Source organism: Orcinus orca, chromosome 11, assembly GCF_937001465.1.
Source record: "Orcinus orca chromosome 11, mOrcOrc1.1, whole genome shotgun sequence".
Lineage (NCBI taxonomy): Eukaryota > Metazoa > Chordata > Mammalia > Artiodactyla > Delphinidae > Orcinus > Orcinus orca.
The window spans coordinates 64461336-64480484 of record NC_064569.1 but is presented as its reverse complement, the minus strand read 5'-3'; the positions used below and the strand labels follow the sequence as shown (position 1 = coordinate 64480484).

At 39.3% G+C, this 19149-nt stretch overlaps 1 pseudogene; it reads left to right on the top strand.

Annotated features, from left to right (window-relative positions):
* Positions 1 to 910: 910 nt before the first annotated feature.
* On the top strand, positions 911 to 18866 carry LOC117201989 (elongation factor 2-like; annotated as a pseudogene).
* The last annotated feature ends 283 nt before the right edge of the window (positions 18867 to 19149 follow it).

Here is a 19149-nt window from a genome sequence, read left to right as displayed (position 1 = left end):
GCCCATCACTCTGTATCCCATATACCTTGCTCTATTTTTCTTCATAGCACTTAAGTGCTTAGTTTGATTTCTTCTGCTACAAACATGGGCTTTAGTGTAAGACACACCTAAGTCAGAATCCTGTCTCTGCCTTTGCTCTGATCTAGGACAAATTACATAATCATATACCTTAGACTCCATTTCCTTACTGGTAAAAATGAATTATTATATAGCTAAAATGGAATTACATGTAAAAGTTCTGAACTCAATGCCTTATTAGAATTCAAGTTTCATAAGGGCAAAGACTCTGTGGGTTTAAAGCTGTACCTTATCCCCCAGAACAGTACCAAGAATTAGTTTCATAAACATATTTTGAAGGAAGGAAATAAGAGGAGGGAAGGAGAGAGGGAGGTACAGAAGGAAGGAAGGAAGGAAGGGAGGAAGGAAGGAGAACGAACGATTATGGGATCAATTTAAATTATGATTATTGTTATTCATTTTCTTCTACCAAAGTGGCTCTGAAATGCTTCTTTGAAAGAAGACATGTATGATAAACGAATATGCACCTAACTTTTCCTAATGCACAAGAGGTCCTCCTATTCCTTCTCACCATCTGACTCCTAAAAGTTATTCAATCCTTATTTCTAATGACATCTGAAAATAAGCAAATAAATTAAAACATAATAAATAACATACTGAAGCTAAGATAGCAGTGGTATAGGTCAGACAGGCAATAGTTGAGACGCAGAGTCTAGAGAGACCTGCTAAAGTGAGATGGTCCATATAGCTGATGACCCACAGCTATGAAGGTCTCCAGACAAGAGAATGAATTCTTTGCATGCTCAATGTTAGAGGCCCTCTGGGAGGTCCGCAAGCAAAGCCCAGAATAAAAGGTATCTGTCAACAGGTAACAGGAAAAGTCCAGGTAAGCATGAAGTCAGCATCATGGAAATCTAACAGTGGTCCTCCAGCCAACTGTGAGCTCCATGAGGTCAGGGACTTTCTCTGATGTATCCTCTCCCATATCCACAACACGTAGCCAATTCCCAAGGATTGTGCATCCTCGATGATTATTTATTGAGTGAATAAATTACAAATCAAGTAAGATTATTTTTCAATTAAAGGTAACAGCTCCAACACAAGTTCTCTTAAACAAAAAATAATATAACTAAGCAGGCCAGGTTTAGATTTGACTACAGAAGCAGCTGAATGCAGGGCCCAAATATTAATATCGGGTTGTAGTCTTTTCATCTTTCCCTTTGGAGGACTCCATTCTCAGACCACCAACACTTCCCAAGACTACATGTTTTGTTGGTCATGCAGCAAGAAAATTCACACACATGAATGCAGGGGGAAGCATGTTGCATTGCCTCTGCTTGGGACATACACCATTTCTGAGACAATCACTGGAGCACTAGAGTTAAGGGAATGCAAAGCACGGAGTGTCTGAAGCCTCTTGGAGAATAGCATACAGTATTCACAGTAACCACCTGGGCTGACGGAAAAGATGAGGGGGTGGGATTCACCAAAGGGAAATCTTGTTAAGGTTATTTCTAAGAAGAAGTGTGAGTGAGTCTGGGCTCCATAAACAATAAAATTCAACATTGAGGCAGCAGGCCCAGGCACGAGGGTGCCACCCTGAATCAGGGTAGTTCTGCAGCAGGGACCCAAAAATGAGGTCTAGAATAGGCTCCAGTACCTGGAAGCATTGGTGGGAATAAGGCAATGCTGGAGGTCTTGGAGTGCAGCTTGGGTTAACCATAGAAGTATGACTCAGTCATGAGCCAATGTGATTAGGAACCGTTACTAAAACTAAGGGGAAAGGCAAGACTGCAGGAGAACTTAAAGTGGGATTTGATATTAAGCTCTCAAATCCTTCCTTTGAATGAGAACGTGGTTGGTTTTGGTGAAGCCGAGAAGGTGGTAGCATTCAGTAATGAATTAAAGTATGTAGGGGTATTTAAGATGTTGGACATAGAATGACCAGGATGATAACAAGGTTCAGAATGCCACCACAGGACCCATTTATTATCCTCTTACTTTACTAGGTCTTAAATATATCTTCCAGTAGTAACTTTATTCAATCTTTATTTTTTATGCATTTGAAAACTAGCAAATAAAGTAAAACACGAGAAGTAACATGCTGAAGCTAGGATAGCACTTTACCTTTAAGCATGCTTCAGACTCTTATATCAAACTGCACATTTGACATATCTACTATGATGTGCCACAGGTACCCCAACTTCAACTTCCCACTTCTTCTTGCCCCAATCAATATAGTATTTTCCTCCAAAACTGGCTTTTCTCCTGTATTGCCAGTCTCAATTAATAGCACCTTTTCTAAGCCAGAAACCTATCTATCATCTCTCTGCCTCTGTCTATGCATGCATGTATGTATGTATATGTGTGTATATAATATGCATGTACCTATCTATTATATCTCTACCCTATTTCTCCTATCTAATCAATCATCAAATCCTGCCTCTTTTATTTCCTATATATTGCTTGACTCCACCCCCTTCTCCCCACCCCAAAAACTGTTGCCCTAATTCACGTCCTCATCATCTTTTGTGTAGGGTATACTTCAACTGTCTCCTAACTGGATACCCTACCTTGAGATGAACTTTCCTGAAAACCATAGTCCATATAGTTTCTCTCTGTTCACATGGCATTCTGTGCCTGCTCCCTACTTAACATTACAGCATCATACTGAGATTATGGGTTTATGTGTCTGTCCCCCTTACAAGATATTAAATTTCTCAAATATGAAAGTTCATCTTCAAATCCTCAATACCTAACACAATGTCTATTGAAGTGGACCAAGTCATTGAGTGTTTATATACTTAAAGGCAAGACTAGGTCAATAAATACTTAAGACTCTCTGCTAATCATATAGTCACAAACAAAACATCAGTAGTGCTTTATTTGGGGTTCACTGTATAAAGAGTTTTTCCTTGGCACTTTTGTGCAATAGGCCAGACTTTTTCTGAATTAGTGAACAAAATTCTACTTTATTGGAATCTTCTGATTAGACTACATGATTTACTTTAATCAACAATTTGCAGATGCAAAGGCCTGAGGTTCTGTAAAATGCAAATTATATATGCGAAGATGAAAGAAAACATTCCAAACTTGGGCTGTTTCCCTTAATTATAATTACAGATAGCCTACTTTACACCATCATTCTGAAGATCCAGAATATCTTTCACATCAATTTGAAAACTCTATCATAATAGTGTAACTTTGTGTAAGTAATCAGTTAAAAACTCCAAGTAAAGAGTGACATACCATTCTTTTTTTTTTTTTTTAATTTTATTTTTGGCTGCTTTGGGTCTTCGTTGCTGCGCACGGGCTTTCTCTAGTTGCGGTGAGCGGGGGCTACTCTTCATTGCGGTGCGCGGGCTTCTCATTGTGGTGGCTTCTCTTGTTGCAGAGCACGGGCTCTAGGTGCATGGGCTTCAGTAGTCGTGGCACGCAGGCTCAGTAGTTGTGGCTTGCCGGCTCTAGAGCGTAGGCTCAGTTGTTGTGGCGCATGGGCTTAGTTGCTCCGTGGCATGTGGGATCTTCCCGGACCAGGGCTTGAACCCGTGTCCCCTGCACTGGCAGGTGGATTCTTAACCACTGCACCACCAGGGAACCCCAACATAGCATTCTTACCATGAGAAGACAATGAACTTTCCTCTGAATTTATGGATTAACAGAGTTAGTTACATGTTATAATTTTGGCTCACCTACTTAAATGATGCTTTATTTAGGATAATAAAATTTTTAATCATGTTTCTAGGTTACCACGTTTATCCTTGTTTTAATTATGATATATGACCTGCTTTAACTATTCAGTCAAGAGACATTATATGTTTATAGGTATGTGTTTATAGTAAAATTGCTTAGATGAATCTATAATAGGCTGTGATTCTAATAGAGAATTTTTTAATGTGCCTTCCTACTTTTCTCTGCAAAAACGTTCATCTGGGGAAAAAAAAGTTTTTATCATTTTAAAAGGATGAAAGTACCTATTGATTTTATATGTTTTTATGTACTGTGACCAAAACCCCTTCTTAAGGACTATTTTTGTCTTTATTTTTAGAAGATGTGTCATATTAGAGAATGTTTATCTTGTAACTCCAATGTGTAATCCAGAAGTAACACTGATGAATTTGCTCAAGACATAGCCTTAGTGCTGTGTGATGAAAAGACTATAGGTAATGGATGCTTTATAGAAACAAGTAATCTAAAGTTTAACCAAAAGGTCAAGGGCAAAAAAAAGGCACAAGTTAGGGATAATGCTATTTTCAGAAGCATATTGGTATATTTCAGAACTGACCAAATATGCAAAAATGGATTGTCAAGTCATTCCAAAAGGTTTAAAGCTTGGTTCTTTGAAAACAATACATTAAGCTATTTAATGATTTGTGCACTTTCTGTATGTATGCATTATACTTAAATTTAAAAAGCTGACTTAAAAAATGTATACCCTCTAACACAAATAACAGGCACCTGATATGATGACAATTCTAAACTATCAATAAAAAAAATAAAACTCACTATTCTTTATCTTTTTCTCAGCATGTGTCTCTTCAATTCATGGCAAGGACTGCCTGTTTCTACTAATGATCCATATTGTGTTAGCATGTGTTAAAAGTTCAATGAAAATAAGAACTGTAAAGTCAAGATTTCTGTCACTTTCAAATGGCCTGCTCTAATAAGTTCTGGAAACTCTAATCATTCAATGCTTACATATGCTTTACTAGACACCCAGCACTGAAGATATATTAGACTGAAGATATACTAGATCTTTATCTGTAGAAATATGGACCCTGGCCCTCAGATTTGCAATTATACAGTGACTTCTACCAATGCATACATGCTACACAGTGCCTGCGTGTGTGTGCATGTGTGTGTGTAATGAGAAAGAAAGAGGCCATTTTTTTTTCCCAGTGAGTCAGTGGTGTTGGGTCAGTAAAATTAACATTCCTATCTCACTCATTAAGTGGAAACAAGTTCACATGCCAATGGGTGTGTGTGTGTGTTGATAACTGGTGAAGACTTCACCCAAAATGAACAAATTGTATTAGTTTTCCTAATAAATATTCAACAAATATTAAGTACTTGTCTTTTCCGTATTTTTACAATAACATGTGATCATCTACATCTGGCATTCAATGTTTTACGCAGCAGGGAAACATGAGTATACCACAATTTAGGGTTAAAATGAAGGATCACAAACTGGTGGATCACAGGGCAAATCTATCCACCAGGCAGATTTGTTTAACAAACACGATTATTTTTAAAAATTACTTAACTCCCAGCATTAAATAATTTGGAGATTTTGTAAAAATCTCATTAGGAGTTTGTCTAGACAAACAAAAGCTCTGGAATTGGACTCTTGTTACTACATGGATTGAGCTAAGTGCTGCTTGGCTCTTCAGTTCAAGGTTGTCTCCATGCTATACACAGTCTGCTTCATCCATGTAACCTTGCCCAGCTCCTGCAGACATGTGAGGCTGCAATCCTTGGTTTCCAGAAGAGTCTAATTTATCTTGGTAAATTGGTTAATCCAAAATTTATCTTTCCTATTTCCTTCCCACCCTATAGTGGAGGATATTGATACCTTAACTAAAGTATTCTGTTTATGAGATCTCAAAATGATCCTTTGTGGGGCTTCCCTGGTGGCGCAGTGGTTGCCGATGCAGGGGACACGGGTTCGTGCCCCGGTCCGGGAAGATCCCACATGCCGCAGAGCAGCTGGGCTCGTGAGCCATGGCCGCTGAGCCTGCGCGTCCAGAGGCTGTGCTCCGCAACGGGAGAGGCCACAACAGTGAGAGGCCACAACAGTGAGAGGCCCGCGTATAGAAAAAAAAAAAAAAAAAAATCAAAATGATCCTTTGTAAGTGTCTTATAATACTTTAAACAGAAACAAACAAAATCCTTTTTGTTGGTTATTTTTCAACCAGAGAGCCAAGTCTATTTAATGGATTATAAGATTTTTTAAAATATATTTTGTAAGTTCTGATTTCCATATAATTATTTACTCCTTTACTAGAAAAGAGGTCTTAATGATAGTTGACAATAACATTATCCTCACACACAAAGCATGGCATATTTCCACGGAGATAGCCCAAGATCAAAGCACCCAGCCATCAGCTTGTGGAAGTATCTATGTGTATTCGGATATCTGGCTTTTATTTCATTAAACATGATTTAAAAAGAAAAAAAAAAGCAATCTTTTGGGTTTTTTCTTAAAGCAGACAGGAGAAGTTCTTGGTATTGAGTGATGATAGGAAAACACACAGAAAAAAAATTTTTTGCCACTGACATTCAGTGTTATTATTATGTCCACTATAAACTTCCTATTTGTTCAAACACTAGATGCAGGGAAAAACCAAGCATATAAACATTCCACCACACTGTCGACATTTATGGTAACTTTAAACTCAGAAACTTTATAAAACAATCGGCTGAGAGACAGATGTAGTGTTTAAGTTTTACCTTAAGGAATTTTCCTAAGGCTGAGTTAGAAACAAGTTCTGCATGGAAACACTGAGGCATCCTTAGCTAGTGTTAGAGGATGTAGTCTGCTATATTTAAAACTTAGGCAATTTCTGTCTCCTTATAATGCAGGAGTTTTTTTAATTAATTAATTTATTTATTTGGTTACACTGGGTCTTAGTTGCGGCATGCAGGATCTTTAGTTGAAGCATGCCGGATCTTTTTTTAGTTGAGGCATGCAGGATCTTTAGTTGTGGTATATGGGATCTTTAGTTGCGGCATGCGAACCTTAGCTGTAGCATGTGGGATCTAGTTCCCTGAACAGGGATCAAACCCGGGCCACCTGCATTGGGAGCAGGGAGTCTTAGCCACTCGACTACGAGGGAAGTCCCAGGATGCAGGAGATTAACCTCTAAATTTTAAAAAATATCTTCAAGATCTAGCTAATGTGCGTAGAAAAATAAATGTTTATGTGCTCATACAAATATTTTAATGAACTAATTTCACCAAATGAGACATTTTAGACGTTAACATAAAAATTATAATAGCACCAAGTGAAATGTTACTAACTTTCCTTGAGAAGTTATTATGATCTTTCTTCATAAAGGTAAATTTGCCTGGAAAGAAAAAAAACTCTTTGTAACAATTAAAGCTTTGGGAAAGAATTTGAGAAATTGACCATTTATCATCTACTACCTCCTACAAAGATGGTGCTACCGCCCACCTTCAGCAGTCTTCAGGTGTTCGCCCGGGAGTAGGAATGTGTAATGATCTACAATCCTCCCAATGCCCCATGCCACCTTTATTTGATGCTTTGAATTGTGGGATGTTGATTGTGGCCAAGAACAGGAATAATTTATCAGGCTCTGTAGGGAACTGAAACTGTGACAGAACTCTAACCAGCTGAGTCAACAGGCTAAGGTTAGATAATGTTGTTTACACAGATAGTGCATAATTTAAATTTTCCCTTCAAACCAGATCATCCCAGTTATCCTACCATCTCTCCCACGATTTTGCAATTTTCTTTATTAGTTATTTTTTCTCACTATAAAATAGAATGGGATCTTCTTTTTATACTCTGAGTCTGAGGACTCTCTCTTTGTCTTCAACCACGTCAGGAGCTGTCTGCCCATTGCTACAAATACATATGTCAATTTAGCCTCTTCACCTTTGGTTAAAATGGTTCACTCACTCATACCCACAGACCCTAAGTTGGGGACACCCGGAAGATGGGAAGACAGGTTATAATAAGTGCCTGTTACGGCTTTCTGTGTAAACTCTGTTCCCCCTATGTTCCATATTACCACCCTCTGAACAAAGATTGTTATATTATTTTTTATGGATCATAGTACATAGAAGGTATTTAAACAGGTTTGCTGACTTAAAGGAATAAAGGGAATCTCATGGCTTAGAGTGGTTCCTAAATTTCAGTATGCATAAGAAGTTACCTGCAGTGTTTGTTAAGACACAGATTCTTGGGCTCTATCCCAAGAGTTTCTGATTCAGTAAGTTTTGGGCCCCAAAGTTCGCAGTTTTAACCAGTTCCTGGATGATGGTGATGCTGCAAGTCTAGAGATTACAAACTGGGAACTATTAACTTAGACGATAAGCATGCATTACTATAGGACTCAGGTGCTCTATTCACGTACACATCAATCATTTTTCTACTGTTAGCCTAGTTCTTGTCCTCACTACAAGATAGAAATACTACCTAAGATTTAACACGAATGTGGCAAGACTATAAATTGATTCCTCCAAATTATACAAGAAAACTTATTTGTTATTTAACAGTAGTAATGATGTGTGCTAACCAGTAGGGGAAGAAAATGGCATAGTTTGAAAAGAGGGGAAACTGGAGGGTGTTTCTGGGTACAGCAAGGGTGGAGTTGCCAGTGGCAATAATAGGGCAGTTCTGCTCAGAAGCTATGCTGCCTGGCAGCTCTAAAAGGGTGAGCCTGAATTTTCTCCTCGCTCAAAAACAGGATGTAGCTGCTCTGCCATCTCCCCAATCTCTGTCCAATGAACCAAAGAGAGCCCTTAGTCTAATCTCTCTCCATTTTGTGGGGAAGGAAGGAATCAGATGCTTCTCTGCTATTTCACCTAAGCTTTATTATAATTTTTTAAAAGTTGATTTTCAGTGCCATTCAGTGAGTCCAAAATGTCACAGCAGTATAACAGCATCAACAAGAAATGATCCAGTTAGAGGTCTAAAGAACATTTAAAAAATCATGTTAGGGATTAATATGCTTTCACTGCAAAGAAGTCAAGTGCACATTCAATGAGAACTTAATGTAGCAAGGAGCAAAAAGGGCTCAGTGGAACTGAGCAATCAAAATGCCCATATTTAGAAGAACCTAGGGGCAGGACAGGAATAAAGACGCAGACGTAGAGAATGGACTTGAGGACACAGGGAGGGGGAAGGGTAAACTGGGACGAAGTGAGAGACTGGCATGGACTTACATATACTACCAAATGTAAAATAGATAGCTAGTGGGAAGAAGCCGCATAGCACAGGGAGATCAGCTCAGTGCTTTGTGACCACCTAGAGAGGTGGGATAGGGAGGGTGGGAGGGAGAGAGACGCAAGAGGGAAGAGATATGGGAACATATGTATATGTATAGCTGATTCACTTTGTTATAAAGCAGAAACTAGCACACCATTGTAAAGCAATAATACTCCAATAAAGATGTTTTTTAAAATGCCCATATTTAGACAGAAACAGTTTCTTCTTTTATTTAGAAAAAGGTCTTCAATTCTAGGTAGAGCTCATTGTTTCTCCAATTTGAATTGCTTCCTCATGTTGAAATTGGAACTGTTCTTTTGTATAACATAAGAAATATTCCTTTATATTGGATTAAATGCCTAGACCAGCAGCTTCAGCATGTTATCCTTATGAAGGAATAGGGTTTTCAATAAAAGCTGAGGGAAGCAACCCCTGCTTAATCTGCCTTCAAAACTAAAAGTTCTTTCAGGCTTCTCTGATCAAACCCTTGGGTAGCTACACATTAAAAAAATGGCCTTTTGGCAATTTGACCTGCCTTCTGGTGTCATTAAACTTGTTCTTTGTCTATTCTCCTTTTCCCTGTAAACTAGAAACTAGATCTAAAAACTTGATTAAATTTAGTTTAAACATTTTTGACACAAGTAATTCATACTGACACTATAATCCTATAACCACACCTGAAACCACATAATTCAGCTTGTCTGTCAGTGACACTAGGTTTGATAGCTATGCTAGGTGATCAGGTATCTCCATTGCAAAGGTAAGGTTTTTACCCTTTGCAATTAACAAGTAATCTATGGAGTGATACTTGGACACTACACAAATATCCTCCTCCCCATTAATCTCTCACCTAATGTATTTTGGCTTCTATTAATGATCTTTGTCTGAATCAGTTTCCACTAGGAGTTCCAAATGGTGCTTTTTCTAATCTATTATTTCTTCCATATTGATGAGCTGGCATTCTTTTGTTTCAAAAAGGGGTGGGGGAGCTTTCACACATTAACTGGTTTCAACAGTGCCTTCAAAAAAGACCGATAATGTCTTACTTATTTCCAAAGTAAGGTGTTTTTCTCTCTCCCTCTCTTTCTCTCTTCAAAACTAATAGTTTTTGATTTATTTTACATTTTATAATCATTTAGTTATTCTTTTGGGATGCTTATTTTGTTCCAATTTGATCAACAGAAGTTATTTCAAGATGGCTCCAATATTTGAGGACTTTCTTGCTTTCTGGCACAAGATATTGCAAGTTCAACTTTTACCTAATTGCCTCAGACTTAACTTGGAATCAGCCATTTTTTAAGTGAATCTGGTTCCTTTTAGGGATTTGATAATCAAGAATCTAGGCATTACAGGGACTTCCCTCGTGGTCCAGTGGGTAAGACTCCAAGCTCCCAACTCAGGAGGCCTGGGTTGATCCCTGGTTGGGAAACTAGATCCCGCATGCATGCTGCAACTAAGAACCCACATGCCGCAACAAAGATCCCACATGCCACAACTAAGACCCAGCGCAGCCTAAATAAATAATAAATAAATAAATATTTAAACAAACAAAAAGAATCTGGGCATTACAGAGGTGTCACTGTTTCTAGACCCTTTCAGTAAAGAGAGATAGGACATACATATATTCAAAATGAGTTAATATCAATATTTACAATTCAAATTTAACTTTATAGGGATTTTTTCTTAACTTCTTTGATTTCATACTCATGTGTCCTTCTTACACAAAAATCTTATCACCCTAAACATTTATTTTTTCCCCAAAATATGCAATAATGGTTAAAATACATAATACCAATTATCACTACCAACGATAAAAATCACTAAGTGATGTTTAAGTTTCCTTTTTTTGTTGTTTTAATTAATTTATTTATTTATTTATTTTTGGCTGCACTGGGTCTTAGTTGCTGCGCGCAGGCTTTCTCTAGTTGCGGTGAGCATGGGCTGCTCTTTGCTGCGGTTCGCAGGCTTCTCATTGCCGTGGCTTCTCTTGTTGCGGAGCACAGGCTGTAGGCGCACGGGCTTCAGTAGTTGTGGCACGCAGGCTCAGTAGTTGTGGCTCACGGGCTCTAGAGCACAGGCTCAGTAGCTGTGGCGCACGGGCTTAGTTGCTCCACGCCATGTGGGATCTTCCTGGACCAGGGCTTGAACCTGTGTCCCCTGCACTGGCAGGCGGATTCTTTTTTTTTTGTTCTGTTTGAATTTTTGAATTTTATTTATTTTTTTATACGGCAGGTTCTTATTAGTTATCCATTTTATACATACTGGTGTATATATGTCAATCCCAATCTCCCAATTCATCACACCACCACCACCCCTCCCCTGCCACTTTCCCCCCTGGGTGTCTATACTTTGTTCTCTACATTTGTGTCTCTATTTCTGCCCTACCAACTGGTTCATCTGTACCATTTTTCTAGGTTCTACATATATGCGTTAATATACGATATTTGTTTTTCTCTTTCTGACTTACTTCACTCTGTATGACAGTCTCTAGATCCATCCATGTCAGCAGGCGGATTCTTAACCACTGTGCCACCAGGGAAGTCCCTTAAGTTTTCTTCATAGTTCTTTTAGCCCTTAGATTATATCTCACTAAGGATGCATAGAGTATTACATTCAAAATTCACTGGAAATAAATTTTTTTTCTCTGTGCTATGTTAGCAATTTGATACACAGTCAAGGTTTACTTGTTTCTATTTTCAATTTTAGAATTTTTCTTTTTAAATTAACTCTATGATTTTAATATATAAAATACTTACATGATTTAAAACCTAAATTAAATTAAAAAGCATACTTAGATTTCTAAGCCTCATCTCTCCCTTTCCCCTCCATTCTATTCCAAAATCACCCTATGGATAACAACTATTTTAGTTCCTTGTTTATACTACCAGTGTTTCTTTTTGCAAAAATATATGCACCTTGATTTTTTTCCTTAGCCATATATCATGGAGATCTCTCTCATTCCTTTTCATAGTTGCATAATAATTAAAATGGTGGTATCACCATTAGTTTATTAACCAACTAGCCACCAGAGCTGATTGCTAGAAGTAGAATTTCTGTGTCAAAGGACAAATACAAATATAATTTTCCTGAATAAGATTTCGTATTGTTTTAAAGTTTTCCAGAAAACTCTAATAATCAGCCAGGAGCCAATAACCTACATACCAATAGCCATAGTATATTCTTTCAATCAAAGCAACAAGTTTTAACTGAGCCACAACTTTGACCTGGGCATTATGGCAGAATACAAAAAGTAGTATTCGCTTGCCTTCAATGAGTTTTTAAAAAGTAGTTGTCCTGCCCTAACTCCCTTAGGGAGACAAAATTAACCTGCAAAGGAAGCATTTAGATTATACCTAAGTGTGGGTATCTCTCATTGCCAGAATTTTCACAACAGAAATTGGATACACACTACCTTGATAGTTTTTACATTTTACTTCACTCAGTGCTAAGAGTTGTATTATCCTTATGAAGGAAAAACTGTTCTCTATTGCAGAGATTTTCAACTTGGACATGACCTATTACTGGGTTATGAAATCAATTCAGCATGTAGTAAACAATATGAAATAGAATAGAATAAAAAAGTATCAGAATGTATGACAGGTAGTAAGAGTGAATATTTTTTCTTGAAAATATTTTTATATATAAAATAAGAGATTTGTAAGAGTACATGTTATGTCAAATTAATTTCTTAAGGTGAATCATGATATTTTTTTAAATCGAGAAACACCACCTTATAGAAAAGGAACAGCTGTTTTCTTTGAGTACTAGCTGTTCAATTTTCATGTTTAATATTGATCATCACACACTGCTACAACCTAGTCTTTTTTATTTTTTTAATTTACTTTTATTTCTTTTTGGCTGCGCTGGGTCTTTGTTGCTGCGCGTGGGCTTTCTCTAGTTGCAGCGAGCGGGGGCTACTCTTCATTGCAGTGTGTGGGCTTCTCATTGAGGTGGCTTCTCTTGTTGCGGAGCAAAGGCTCTAGGCACGCGGACTTCAGCAGTTGTGGCACATGGGCTCAGTAGCTGTGACTCGCAGGTTCTAGAGCACAGGCTCAGTACTTGTGGTGCATGGGCTTAGCTGCCCCACGGCACGTGGGATCTTCCTGGACCAGGGATCGAACCCATGTGCCCTGCATTAGCAGGCGGATTCTTAACCACTGCGCCACCAGGGAAGCCCCCAACCTAGTCTTAAGGTCTAAAAATATGTTTATTTGGGGCTGGTGTTACATAATAGGATTTGCCCAGCAATTTTCAGTTTTGATAAAAACAATTTACTCTTTTTTAGCTTGTAAAAACAAAATATATCTAAAGCAGAAATGACAAACTGCTGGCAAAATTTGCTCAGAAGCAAATTCTAGTTTGTTAATTTGAGTGCTGTAAATTTAAACTAGTTTCTAACACTCAAAAATTAGGAAATGTCACTTAAATTTTGGATTTCCAGCTTCTCAAGAAAAAATAGATGGTTTGGCAAGTCTGAGCCATCCAGAAAGTGCTGGAGATGGGTCACCTGCTTCCCAGCTCACCAGAGTCTCCCTGTTACATCCCAACTCTGAGGCTGTCACTTGCATTCACTGTCTTACTCTTGGCCTGCCCCCCCACATTTACATTCCCTACGTGGTCTGATAGGCACATCAGTTTCCTACTCCTGATTTGCCTCAACTATAAAATGGAAATAACAGCTGCACTCGCCCCAAAGAGTTGTTGTGAGAAATAAATAATTTAATTCATGAAAAGACTTAGAACAGTGCCTCATAAATGCTATCCAGTATTTCTGGAGTCAAGTTGCAGAGCATATTGAAACCCCAAAATTGATAATTTAGACAAAAGGTTCTCAGACTATGACCATGGTGTGAAGAAACTCTTAAGTTAGGCTAAACTGTCAGGCTTATTGCTATGTAAATAAATACCTGAGAGGTTCTTTTCTAGATGCAAGCCTAAAAATCATGGATATAACCACCTAGAGTTCTCTAATATCTGCTGCTATACATTTTCAAAGTGATGTTTCTACTTGCTCATCATCTGTTACATCATTTTATCCACCCAACTATTCCCTGACAGTCACATTTGCTCAAATCCCCATTTGCTCAAAGATCGCATTATTGCTTTCTCCTCCTCACACACTATTTCTGGACCACCTGCCCCTATAGGCCTGAAATCATCTTCTCTTGAGAAAACAGTTTATCCATCTCTACATTATCCAGCACCAAGGTCTCCATCTGCAAATGTTGCTTAAATTGAACTGAATTTAAAGGGAACATGGCCTAACCAATTGAAAATTTGCCAGCAAATTCCTTCTAGCCACAGCTTCCATAGACACAGAACTTCTCATAATCTTTGTGTTCCTATGTGAAATTAAGTCATTATGCTAGAATAGCTGATTTTCCGGATTTAGCAAGTAAAAATACAGAATGCCCAGTTAAATTAGATTGTCAGATAAATAAAGTTTTTACTAGAAGTATTTCCCATGAAATATTAGGGACATATTTATGCTAAAGAATTTACTTATTTTTATCTGAAATTCAAATTTAATGAAGTCTCTTGTGTTTTATCTGGCAACCCTAACATGAAAGGCACTTTATCTTCGCTTACCCTTAACATTTGCTAACTTATGTCATTTATGCATGTTCACTATTGTTTCAAGTATCTATCACAGGAAGTTTCAATAAATGCTTTTTATAGTGATAATCACCAGGCTTTCCTCTTGGATTTATGTACTACCTAAACAAAGGCAAATGTGCTATAAAATGGAGATAATAAATACTTGAATAATTTTTTTTGTATTTATGGAAGATTTATATGCAAATTTAGTCATTACTTTTATTTCAGCATTTCTAATAAAGATTGTTGGTTGGCTGTGAGGTTTACTGTTCTCAGAGCATGTCCTGTAACTTTTTAATATGAGTTTTCATTCCCTAATGATATAGAGAAATAACAGCGCATCAAACCTTTAGTTGTACGAGGACTCTGCAAAGACAAGGCCTGGCAAGAGACAGTGGTAAACATGCTCCTGGCCTAAACTGGGAACATAGTCCCAATTCTTTCACACAAACAATTTACTCTGTAAACCAGCATTATGTAAATGATCACTGATTTTCAGGTTTTGGGGAAAGAGATAAATTTATAGTTATATCTGCAGAATCCATTTAATTAAACATTTTAAAATATTTTCTGAAAAAACAAATCAAAGTTAATATGCTCTCTATAAAATATAAGTAAGTACCTCACTCTATCATGACTTGCATTCTTAGTACTGTATGCTGAATGTAAGTCACTGGAAGTCATTCAGACCATTTGGAAGGCAGCTATGCTCACCACTATACCACCAATGCCAGTCATTCACACCCTTTGGACCACAGCAAATTCAGTCATTCAGAACTCAGCAACCCAATTACATGTTAGGCTTCCATCAAGTTACACATATAGGGAATTCCCTGGTGGTCCAGTGGTTAGGACTCCGTGCTTTCACTGCCATGGGCCCAGGTTCAATCCCCAGTCAGGGAACTAAGATCCCACAAGCCGTGTGGTGCAGCCATAAATAAATAAATAAAGATATAGAACAATTTTTTTTTTAAGTTACACATACAGAGAGTTTGTTTACATTATATAGCGGACATCTCTAGTTTTGTCTGCCCAATCTTTTGTGTTTCTTTTAGTAACAACATCCTGGCTTTCCCTGGGAAGCCACCCTTCCTGTATTGTCAGTCCATGTACCCCCAACCTCAGCTATAAGTTCCAAGGAAGGACAAATGACCTAGAACTGGCCCATCAGTGCACAGCATCCTCCTGTCCACCATGATCTGTTTAGAGGTGAACACGAAACACAGGCCAGGCCAGTGAGACTCAAGTGTCCGCTAAGTTTTCAGTCCAGTGGATGAAAATAGACGCCCACCAAAGTACAATACCATAAAATTTCAGAAAATTAGGAAAAAGAAAAGGTTCTGGGGGAAAATATCTGGTCAGAAACAAAGGATCAAGAAACAGAATGGCTTTGGATTTCACAGCAAACCTGGAGACTAGAAGATGTTACAGCAACACCTTCAAAATTCTTTAAAAAAAAGATTTTCAATGGAGAATGATATAGCACACCAAACTAATTAGTTGAGAGGGCCAAATAAAGATATTTTAAACAGGCAAGATCTGAAAACTTTACCTTTTGTGCACTCTATCTCAGGAAGCTATCAGAAGATGTGATCCTCCAAAATGAGGGAATAAACCAAGAAATAGGAAGCTGCAGTATATTAAGAGACAGATCTCAGGATTCCAGTGAAAAAAGCCCTAGGATGATAGTTGTCTCCCTGGTTTAGCTAACAACTAGTCCAGATTAGGGCAAGTCAGAAGACTCCAGGAGAGATTTCTTCAGGAGCACGACAATGAAAAGGAAACTTAATCCATCAGAAGGTATCAAGAAGCTGAAAATTACAGAACATTTCAGTTATCTAAAAGTACTGAGGTATTTGGATAACTGATAGAGAATTGAATTTGGATTCGTAAAAAGAACATTCTACCTTGAACCACATAACGCTAATATTTAATAAAAGTGGCAATTTCATATGGTTCAATTTAGTAGAAAACAAAGGGATCAAAAAGTTGTAGAAATTATCTCCAGGGGAAAGAGTTGTGCAGAAAGGAAACACAATAATGGATATTTTACAAACCTCAGTTGTGACTAACATTTTCATAGCTACAATACTGTAAATACTGAATAGTGATTTAATTAGAATAAAAGTATAATGATATTGCTAGACTCAGTGTTCAGAAGGAAGTCCTGTGTGTAGTAAGTATGAAGAAGATGAAAAAAAGAGCTAAATCTCCATCTTTTAAAGTGACCGGTAAATAAATAAAGCCTAAATCTGGAAAATCAGGAAGTAGCTATACAAGCTTGTTATTAGATATAAAGCTTGATAAGCAAGGAATTAGATGAAAGAATTAAAAGTAATTGCCACCAGGCTGGCAATTTCAAAAATTCAAGCAAGAGATAAATGAATAAGGGTCCTAAGACAAAGGCAGAGGGAGTGGACAAAAGGGAATGAGCGATATTAAGAGAATTGTATAAATAGCTATTGGTGATTAATAAGAACACCACATTTCTGGCTTGAACCATTAGACAGATGATGCAGTTACTCACTGAATCAGGTAAAATAGGAGGAAGAGCAAACATGGGAGCAAGGGGATACAGTACTGCACATGTTAGTGTGGAGACACATGGAGGACAAACAGATGGGAATATCATAAAAGCAATGAATATATGGGTCTAGAACTCAAGCGTAAAGCATAGCTGGGAGTAACAGATGTGAATCCACTACACTGTGACTGGCTTGACGGCAGAGAGAAACCTAACTTATTGACATGTGTATCCCCAGCATCTACCACAAATAGTGCCTAATATGTTTATTTATTCATGCATTCACTCAAAAAAAAAAAAGTGTCATTTGAAATACCAGGGCTGGGGAAATGGAGAAGAACAGTAGGAAGTTGAGGGAGTTCATGTGAGAAATTATTTGCTCTGTGAACAAGGAAGTCTGGTGGTTTGCTGTAAGGGAAAAGGGCAAGGAGCAAAGGAAGATGAAACAAATGAAAAGGGTTGAATGACATAAAGGACTGTGAATGTTGGAATAGTCAGCCAAAGGAATGGAAGAAACTGCTGGATAGGGTCTAAAGTCAGAATGTCAAGAAGCACTGTGGGGGGAGCTGAAATTGGACGCTGTATTGTAGTGGCAACGAGCCCAACAGCTGCTTTCCTCTAGCACCGCTCTCCCTTTCAGCCAGGAAGAATTATGCCTCCATGTTCTGCCTTCTTTTAGCACTGTGCTCCAACTGCTCCTAGAGCATTGATGAATATTTTATTATAGCTGTCTGCTCTATCTGCCCTTGCACACCATGAATTCCCCACCTTTGTATTCCCAGCACCTGGCAGAGGGCCTGCCACACTGCAGGCTCACAATCAACGTGTATTCAATTCAACTGAATACCTAAATCGAAGGAATAACTCTCCTACATATTGTAATCTGAAAAGCAAGCGAATTAAATGCTTATTTTCATGGGAGTATAAAAATGTGGTTGGGGTGGGGGGAACCACTGAGCTTTGACACAAAAATTTAAGAGCCCGATACCATTCAAAAGTGATAGACTTACCTGGGCCTGTCCAAGGCCTCCAACAAGCACCATCGGCTACACATGAAGGTGCGGCGCTTCCCCGACTGCTTGGCCAAGGACACCGACAAGGTCGAGGTGTCTGCCCGCCAGGAACTCAAGGAGCAGGCCTCAAAGTGACCGAGAAGTACGAGTGGGATGCGGCCGACGCCTAAAGGATGTGGTGCTTTGGACCCGCCAGCGCCAGCCCCATCATCGTCCCCGACGTCACCAAGGGCCCGCAGTACCTCAACAAGATCAGGACAGCGTGGCTGCCGGCTTCCAGGTGGCCACCAGGCAGGGGCGCCACCGAGTAGCACACGCGGGGCGTGCGCTTCGAAGACTGCGTGCCACGGCTGCTCGCGGATCCATCCAGAGTATCACGGCGCTGCCCCTATGTTGCGTGCTGACCGCCAGCCCCGACCCGCGGAGCACGTCAACGAGCGGAGATCCGGTGTTTGCAACAAGGGGCTGGTGCCATCTAAGGGGTCCTGCACAGGAAGCGGGGCCACGTGTTAGAGGGGTCCCAGGTGGTCGGCACCCCCATGTTTGTCGTGAAGGCCCATCGACAAGTCTTTCTGACTTCACAGCCGACCTGAGGGCCCACGCGGGCGGCCAGGCCTTCCCCCTCTGGGCACCTCCACACCTGCCCGCCGACTCCTCCGACCACATCAGGCGCCCCAGACAGGTCGTGGGGGATACGTGCGAGCACAAAGGCTTGAAAGAAGACGTCCCAGCGCCAGACAACTTCCGGGACAGAACGTAGGCACTCTTCCGCAACCCCTCCGCCCAGGGAGGTCTTGACGCAGCAACCCGCTTCCACCCGGCAACGCATACAACCGCGAGCCTCAAGTTCGCCTCACGACACCTCGCGAGACTCCAGACGCGAGATGCTCCACCTGCCAGGTTTCTGGAGCCCACTGCGTGCCTTCACTCGACATGAACACTTGGTACCTTTTTTTTTTTTTTCGGTGCCTTTTTTTTCCGTATCTATTTCAACATTTCAGAGCAACAGAAATGCCGTCGCAGCACATACTTATTTGGCTGGT